Genomic DNA, 9,625 nt, shown 5'->3' with positions numbered 1-9,625 from the left:
TTAGCAATAGCATTACTAATGCTATTTTGGACACAAATCTACAACATGGCAACATACAAGATGCTAGGAAGAAAACCATCTGCAGTCCAGCCAGACCCAGCACAGAGATAAAAATAAATCTTTGCCTTTACTATACACATTCATCTCTTACATTTATAGCACCTGCCCAGCACTGTGGTGCCTGACTGTTTAGAGAAGTAAAGGTCCATGAAAAAGTTTGGAAAGCAGGTGATTTGCCTGTACCAAATTTTTCCCCTTCCTTTTCTGTCAGTGTGAGCCTCTACTGACCACTGTAGGCCTGAGACATCCATTGATCAGACTTTATGAGGTGTCAGTCAGTCACGAAGTTCCGTGTGATTTCTTCTGTGAATACACCAGTCAGTATAAATGGTTCTTGACTTGTCAGTGCAGTTGCTTTCCAGGAAAAGTGATTATAATTCTCCATAAATTTTCTACAGGAGTGGTGATCTCAAAAGTGGGATGAGAGATTTTCTCATGTGTCTTGCCTACGTCTGAAAATGACCCACCAGTTCTTCTGTTATGATGGTACATGTTTGTCACAGTGTGAGGCCAGGACCTGTTTGTGCTGTGATCTCAATATATTGACATGACTTATGAAAATGGAACTAAATTTACACTTGCAGTGCAGTGTTGGTGGAAATCTGGGGAGGAAGCAACAAGATTTGTGATTAAAAGGAATCACAGGCAAGAGATGATAGCAGCTGTAATTTCTTTACCTGTTATTGCCTGACTTTGAGGCCCATTTTCTGTCACTTCTGCAGTTGCTGATAGCAATTCAGCTGCATTTCAAGCAGAAAATGTTCTTTGATTTCAGAATTCAACTTAGGATCCCTTCCAAAACAGCTGACTAGCAAAAGAGATCACTAGATAGAATGCGTTCTTGTTCTGAGAACAGCACATTCTCGGTACAGCACAGCGCTCCATCAGCATCCCGAGCTGGCAGCAGCAGATCAGCAGGATCAGCAGTGTCTGATGGTTCTGCCCATGGTCTTAGCTGAGGTTGGCCTGTGCCTTATGTTGGGGTTTTATCCAGTTCGCCCCAAAACCAATAGCTTTTTCAAACCTTTTCTTTTTTTAAATTTTTTTAAAATTTTTTTCCCGCCATGAATGCACTGAAGATAGACAGTGGCACAGGTTCAAGAGGAAAAAAACCCAAAAATCAAAAAAAAGGAAGGTGTGAACATCGCAACTTGTGATTTTAGACAGACTGTAAACGTTTATTAGTTTTCAGAAATAGTGTTTGGGTGAGAAAGTAGCTTTTCCCTTTAGCCTTTCCCTTTAGTCTGGAGAAATTACTGATTCCTTTTTCCATCACTACCCCGGGCCCATCAGCATTAACGACTTCAAAGTTTCCCTCAAAGAGGCGTCACCACCACTTCGGAGCGGGGTAAACTGAGAAGAAATGAGTTATGTGCCTGTGACACGGTGCGATCATTCTCCGAGGACTTCTGGGAATTCACCCTGAACGACCGGCGCTCGAAGCCGTTGCCCAGGAACAACCGGGAAAGGGGAGGCAAGCGGCGCGGGGGTGGTGGGTCCTGCTCGGCCCGGCCCAGTCCGCGCCGTCTCCCGGCAACAGCGGAACAGCGGCCTGGGTGGCGGGCGCGACCGCCCCCGGGGGCCGCGGGGAGCGGGGGCTGCGGGAGCTGCGGGCACTGCAGGAGCTGCGGGCACAGCGGGTGCTCGGGCACAGCGGGTGCTGCGGGCTCGTCAGGCACAGCGGGTGCTGCGGGCACGGCGAGCGCTGCAGGCACGGTGGGAGCTGCGGGCACAGCGGGCGCTGTGGGCACGGCGGGAGTTGCGGGCACTGTGGGCGCTGCAGGCGTTGCAGGCACAGAGGGAGTTGCGGGCGCTAAGGGAGCTGCGGGCACTGTGGGCGCTGCGGGCACAGCGGGAGTTGCGGGCGCTGCGGAAACAGCGGGCACTGCGGCCCCTCCGCGTGCGGAGCTCGGGGAGTCTCCGTGGTGAGCCAGTGCCGGGGAGCAGCGGGGCCGCCGAGGGGAGTTGGGCGAAGGGCTGCGGCGCTGAACTCATCCGGAGCGGCCCCGGGGCGCGGCGCTGCCGGAGCGCGTCGGGCGGGAGGTGCGTGTCGGGCCGGAGGTGCGTGTGCTTGCGGCGCTTGGCACGGAACTGAGGGCCACGCGCCTGTAGACCTTCAAGGATAGTAAGTTAAAGCTTAGAGAGAATAATTATTTTTCTGTTAGTAGCATCTTTCCAGTACCTGAAAGGAACTTACAGGAAAGGTGGGTTAAGACTCTTTAAAAGAGCATGTAGGGACAGGACAAGAGGGAATCGGTTCAAATTGAAAGAGAGGCGGTTTAGACTGGATATTAGGAAAAAAATCATCAATGTGACGGTGGTGAGGCACTGGAACAGGTTGCCCAGAGAAGTTGTGGATGCCCCATCCCTGGAAGTGTTCGAAGTCAGGCTGGATGGGGCTATGAGCCCCTGGTCTAATGGAAGGTGTCCCTGCCCTCGGCAGGGGCTTGGAATGAGATGATCTGGGTGATTGGGAAGTGTATTAAGGTGCTGGAGTATGTTCAAGGAAGGGCAACGAGGCTGGTGAAGGGACTGGAGCACAAGTGCTGTGAGGAGCGGCTGAGGGAGCTGGGGGTGTTCAGCCTGGAGGAAAGGAGGCTCTGGGGAGACCTTACCGCTCTCTCCAAGCCGTAGCAGAGTGGGTATTGGTCTCCTTTTCCAGGCAACGAGCAGTAGGACAAGAGGGCACAGACTTAAGCTGCTGCTGGGGAGGTTGGATTAGACATTAGAAAGAAGTTCTTCATGGAAGGAGTGATTGGGCATTGGAATGGACTGTCCAGGGAGGTAGTGGAGTCACCGTCCCTGGAGGTATTTAAGAAGAGACTGGATATGGCACTCAGTGCCATGGTCTAGTAGATAAAGTGGTGTTGGGTCAAAGGGTGGACTCGATGATCTCAGAGGTCTTTTCCAGCCTGGTTGATTCTATGATATTCCAGGTCCCTTCCAACACAAACCATTCCATGAGTATGATTTTTAAAGACATACATTGAAACCTCCTCCAACCACAACAAAAACCCCCTAAAAACTTAAAAGTCTGCTTGGTAAGGGCACATACACCTTTGAGGAAAGTAGTGACAATTACAAGATTTATATTAAAATTGTGAGGTTTGATAACAACTGAAGAATATCAGTATAAACATAAATAGAATTTAAAACCAGATGGCACAAATGCTAAACTGGGGGGCTCCTGACACTATTTTCTACTAGAAACGGGAAGTTTAGGAATTGGTAGAAGCAAAAATAGGGAAAGACATGGGGGGACATGTTCAGCAGAGGATAACTGTCACCAGTATTTTTAGGTGTGAACTGGGAAGCAAGAAACTGCAGTGGACCTGCCCTAAGGAAACATAGATGGTAGAAAGAAAAAAAATATTTTAAAATGTGGATAGGTAAGAATAATTCATTTCAGGTGAGACACATAGAATTTTTGTTAGACAGGAACATGAAAGGTATAGAACCTAAAATTGTATGGATGATAAATGAGAAGGAAAAAAAAATTGAATACAGAAGTTTTCTCAAAATGTGATTAGGCTATTAGGGAGAAAAATCTCACCTCATCTATTGATATTTCAAAGGTTTGGGGATGTCTGTAGACAGGAATTTTAAAACAAAGTATGGATTTGCTGGTAGAGAAGCATTGTCTATAGAATGGAATGCTAATCCGAAATTATCATCTATATGAGATAATCTGATATCTTGTATGCAAAATAAACATATTATTCGCATTTGTTGTTGGAAGCAACAATTCCTTTTATTAATTTCCTTTTGTGATTTTTATCATGTTGCCATTTTCTGCTTACCTAATATTCCTCTGACACAGTGAATGCCAAGGTGGGCTTATATAGCCTATAGCACCACTTCTGTTTGCAAACCTGCTACCTGTATTTTTGGCCCACATTGTAACATGTGTCTTCTTTTTTTTGCCTTTTTTAACTCTTAACCTAATAAAACCTGGTAAATGAGCAGTTAAAATTAAACAAAAGGACTACCCTTGCAGATGTAAGCCTAAAAATCATGAATGTGATAGTAACACAGCTGAGGTATATGCAGTGTTGACAAAGAAGTAAGTACAGTTTTGTACAAGACAGAAGAAGCTTCCTCAGGGGTGCTGTGTTCAGCTGAAGTCATCCATGTTTTCAAGAGGTTGACTAAAAAAAAACTTACGAGGATGATGTGGGAAATGACAAATCATTTTTTGGAGGAAATCAGAAGAATTCTTTAAGCTCACAAAATGAAAACTGAGTGGGAACATACTTGTTTTCTTCAGATAGAGGAGGGGCATGATCAGAGGTCTGGAGCACCTGTCTGTGCGGACAGGCTGAGAGAGGTAGGTGATATTTTTCAGACCAGAAAAGAGGCAGCTCTGGGGAGACATTATAGCACCTTTAGTACCTAGAAGGGTCCCACATGAAAGCTTGAGAGGGACTGTTTACAAGGATACAGACAGACAGGACAAGGGGGAATGGCTTTAAACTGAGAGTACTCAGAGAGTGGTGAGGTGCTGGAACAGATAGCCCAGAGAAGTTGTGGATCCATCCCTGGAAGTGTTCAAGGCCAGGTTGGATGGAGCTTTGAGCAACCTGGTCTAGTGGAAGGCATCCCTGCCCATGGCAGGGGGCTTGGAACCACTTAATCTTTGAGGCCACTTCCAACCCAAACTGTTCTATGATTCTAAATGTATTCTGATTCTCCATATGTAAATATATATGGAATTTATATAACATACTATGTAGTATGACTAGAATACAGTAAATGTATAGTATAAATATTTAGTATAAGTAGTATTTTCATACATGCCACAAAGAAAGTAATTGACAAATGTTCAGACATGACACATACACAGTAAACTGTAGACTAAAAATTAAAAAAGGTCCCTGACCTTGAGCCATTAATGGACTTGTGGAATGACTTTTTAACAGGAGAGGTGGGAACAAAATATTGAGCTATTTTTAAGGTACAGCGTGATGGGTATCTGGTGGGATTAAAGTGATGTAGTGGCTGTGATTGGTGAGTGGGATGAATCTGATAATTCAGAGTGTCCGTTTCGATGTGCCTGTGAAACTGCCAGGACCAGGTATTCATTTTAAGACATGTAGGTTGGCACAGCCAGCCAAAAACTTAGGAGTGTCTTTAATTTTTTTGCTAGTCTTTCTTCCTAAGCCAGACCATCTTGCCTCCTGTATGAAAAGCGTCCTGCTATTCTTGTTCAGACAGTGGTTGTGTAACTACTATATCTCATTTGTTTTCAATTAAGTCAAATTTTCTTTAATTTCACAATGTGTTTCAGTAAGACATTTAAAATCACAGACATGAGTTCTAAAAATCACCTTCTTTCAGGTTGTAACAGCTTGAATTTTCCAAGGATAGATCTTAGGTCCCATGTTATTTAATAGGTTCCTTGGAGTTTGGAAATGATCAATAACATAGTGAAATCAAAATTTTCTGGTGAAATAAAATAATTTTGTTATGATTAAAGAAAACTGCCAGAAACTTCTGAAAGCTCTTCTGCAGTTAGGTGAACTGGTAACACCATGACAGGTAAAATTAATTATTGATGAAAGCAGTGTAATTTAGAATGTCAGGAATACTTAGAGCATTATGTTCTCTTCAGTAGTGAACCTAAAGGAATTGTGATCACCTGGGAAAATAACCTGTTTACCATATGTGGATGGCTTAGTTAAAATCTTCACTGAGGAAATTGGGTCAAAATAAATAACCCAAAAGTTATAATGTCACTCGAGTAAGTCAGTAGTGTTCTAGAATTCGTTGTGGTATTTCAGGTTGGGTACATCATATCTGAGAAGGATTTAACAGTCACAGAGGGACTCTGAGACAAGAAACATAAATGTCTGGAAAAGCTATATGGAAAAATAATTAAGTCAGCTTAAAAAGGTGATAAATCAGAATGTACAGTGAGTTATAAAAGAAATAAAAAATATCAAATCAGGGCATCTCTTACCTAAGTTGTAGTATAAGAATGAGGGGTTATTGTGTTGGATTGAATAACACATTTAAACCCTTTATATATTTTTAAAATCTAAAGAGTAGTTCCTTGTATGGTGTGCTTGACAATTGGATGTCAGAGTAAGAACAAAAAGTAAAAGGATTAAGTGTTTATATAGACAGTAAAAATAGCTACTATTGTTAGGAAGAACATTAAAAGTTTAGGAGATCTAAACCATAGTACTTTAGGGAAATAGAAACCCTACAACAGATGGAGGAAATCTGACTTTTGGGATTAATTTCATGCAATTATCAGAAGCATTTGTCTGCTGTTATTCTGGAGGCTGGATACTGATCAGCCATGGAAGACTGTTCTTATTCATTGAAGGAGATTCCTTGTGCCGAGACTGATTTGTTATTCTGTGATTTGGAAAGAATGCAATCATGTCCTTTAATTCCCATTAATTCCATTTTTAACATTCATACATCATCATGTCTTACACTCCACAAATTGGGAGATATATTCTGCCCCTACAGCCTTCAATCAACACAACTGAAATGCTCCTGATTTAGTGCACCTCTTGGTAGGTGAACCACACTGTTCAGTTTCAGAAAACAATGAACTGTGGTCCTTGGGCAGTATAAAAAACCTGTCTATCAATCTGAGGCTGTACATGAGTCAAATTTTTTATGCCAATTTTGGATATTTTCACAGCATCAGGCTGTGGAAACAAATATCTGAGAAGCTTGGCTTTTGTTAAAAATCTTAGCATCTACCCTTGGGCTTTTGAAAGGAGCACTCAGCTGAATGTTAATGTGATATCAGAATGCAAATAAAAAGTGTAATTGTATCTTAAAAGTTCTGAGATTTTAAATAAATAATTGTATTATTTTTTAGCTTGCTTAAAATCGCCACCTTTCGTCCCTTATAGCTATTTTCTCAACCTGGCATTTAACTACAAATTTAATTTAAGAATTTGTCTGCAGGGTACTCCACTCTACATATCGCAGTATTTTTAATGATTCTTTCATTTTGTCTATGTTTAATGTATAAATGCATAAACCATTAAAACCCAATTGAATCTAAAAGAACAATCATCAGAGTACATTTAATTTTTTTTTTTTCTGAAATGGGATGAACTTTGTCCAGTTGAATCAAAATAGAAAATGTTACCTTGTATCTGGGAACAAATGCCATTTAGGTTTGATTGGTTAATATCTGTTGCATGGGAGCTACACCTTGACTTAATCCTCAGAGCATCACAGATTGGATGAGGTTGAAAGGGACCACAGTAGGTCATCTGGTCCAACCTCCCTGCTCAGTCAGGATCATCCCTAAGCACATGGCACGGGATTGTGTCCAGATGGTTCTTGAGTGTCTCCAGTGAGGGAGAGTCCACAACCTCTCTGGGCAGTGTGTTCCGGTGTGTGGTCACCTGCACAGTAAAGTTCTTCCTCATGTTCACGTGGAACTTCCTGATCATTTTTTGCCTAATAACACACATGGGCACAGATAAAACAGTGGGCAAATTCAAAGGTCTGGACTTAATAAGTTGCTCATGTAATGTATTAGTTTCAGATGGCACATATATATATACATGTGTGCATATATATATGTATATGTGTGTGTGAATATATATATACACACACATACACATATATATATATTCAGGAACTGAATATTAAATTGGAGCTGCTACCTCTTCTTAACTCTCTTCTTCTCTGAAGTCAAGTTTTTTAATTACATGTTGATCCATATTTAAGGAGTTGGACAGTAAAATGATGGGAGGAAAATTTGGGAGAAAGAAAGGAGTTTCAAGATTATTTGACGTTGTTCTCTTAGTTAAGACAAAGCTATCTGAGAATGATGATGAGAATATTTAAGCTGACATAGAAAAGACATTCTGGTTTATGGACTCAAGAAAGTCTGCTGATGATACAATTGTCTTTTGATTACATTGGAAGGCACCAGAACTAGAGTGTCCATACAGAAATCAATTGAAACAATCAATTACAATGACAAGTTTATAACGCAATTTTCATTGTTATCACAAAAAAAAAAGTTTCTGTGAGACCAAAATAAAAAGCCAGACTTAATTAAACTAGCTCAACTAAATTGATATGTACTTATCACTCGGAAGGCAAAAAGAACTCATGCAGCATTTTTGTGAAGAGCCTGAAAATCATGGCCAGGTTGTAGTAACACAGCTTGAGACTGTCTTAAAGTGCAGGACAGTTAATGCGAAAAGTGGATCACTTAATAAGTAACTTACTAGAAACTATTTCTAAATCCTTCTCTTTGCACTGCTTTTCCACAGGGGTAGTTGCTCTCAGAAGAGACCTTTGATTCGTTGTCTAAGAGGTAAGTTCCACAGCTGGCTGTGCCTTTGACCTAGTCGTGTTCTTTTTCTGAGGTCTCACAGTATGTGCAGGGTCCTGGCTTGTTGTGTCTGTTACTTAAGGTTTTAGAAAACAGAAGATGTACGTAGAAAAAATACTGTTTTCTAAATGCATTGTCTGACTTAAAACCATGAAATATTATGATATTGAAGTGTATGCAACAGGACTGTGATAGTATATATAGGTATATATTCCATACTGTACAGGAAGTATTTATAAGATTTCAGTATTTCAAACAGAAAAAAACCAGAAGATTTTCCTCATATTTCAAAGTATGGGTTATAGGTTCCTTTTTTGCTAACGCTCACTTGATAGCCATTATCTGGTGTTTAAAAACGAAAAAGTGTAGTGGCTACAAGTAAGTGGATATCTCAGATATGCAATCTAAGAAACTAGTCTCACTTAGCAGAGAGGTTCCTAGAGCAAGACAGTAAAATGAAGAAAGTACAGGGATCATGGCCATTGTTATCTTACGATCTGCTGCTTGGAATCTGGTCCTCTGAGCAGGAAGCTGCAGCAGCTCTTTCAAAAACTAAATCAATTTTCCTTATTTTATTTGACATTAGAGAGGTGCCAGTTCCTGATAGAATAGTTAAGAGGTTAGAGGGTTCCACTTCTGAAGTAAAAATCCATATTTGTGAACTTCCTCAAAATCATTTTCCACTTACAAGGCAGAATGTTCTGGTCACAGAGATGTTACTGGAGATGAGCCTGTTCCTTCAACCACTTAAAAATAGACAAGGTGATTGTGTTTTGTCATATGGCCAGCTCTGCTAATGTTCAGTCTGCTGCATAAGTATCTGCCAGACCTAGCCTGGCATGTGGATTTGTGTAGAGAAACGAGGTAGTAAGTTTAGCTCACAAACTTTAGATGTCAGTGTGAATGTCAATAATGTCAATATATAAGCTGACAACTCTAGACCCTGCTTTTGGTCTGAGAAAAAAGTAGTTATTTTTAAGGTGCAATTCCATTTTAGATGCCCACTTCAGGAGGAATCTGCTGTAAGAGCTGTTGAATATGTTCACTAGATCTCCATCAGTTTTCAAGGACAGTGACTAACGTTAGTGCTGATGCCTCATTTAGCTTACTGGACACTACCCATAGTTTATGGATTCTGGTTCAACTTAAGAGCCTCACACTGGAGTAGTTTTGGTCCTGTGGGAAAGCTGGAGGTCCTAATGAAGTTCAGAGTGAAACAGGGAAGTGCCCGCGTAGCTTGGG

The 9,625-nt window shown here is 41.4% G+C and overlaps 1 protein-coding gene across 1 annotated transcript in view; it reads left to right on the top strand.

Annotated features, from left to right (window-relative positions):
* Positions 1-1,662: 1,662 nt before the first annotated feature.
* ARMC3 (armadillo repeat containing 3) overlaps positions 1,663-9,625 on the top strand; it is a 58,543-nt gene continuing 50,580 nt past the window's right edge. Inside the window, exons 1-2 of the mRNA XM_071560818.1 lie at positions 1,663-1,776; positions 8,322-8,365. The gene's annotated coding sequence lies outside the window, so the exon portion shown is untranslated. The remainder of the gene's footprint in view (positions 1,777-8,321; positions 8,366-9,625) is intronic.

This window comes from Pithys albifrons, chromosome 7 (assembly GCF_047495875.1).
Source record: "Pithys albifrons albifrons isolate INPA30051 chromosome 7, PitAlb_v1, whole genome shotgun sequence".
Lineage (NCBI taxonomy): Eukaryota > Metazoa > Chordata > Aves > Passeriformes > Thamnophilidae > Pithys > Pithys albifrons.
This window is presented reverse-complemented; position numbering and strand designations above follow the sequence as displayed.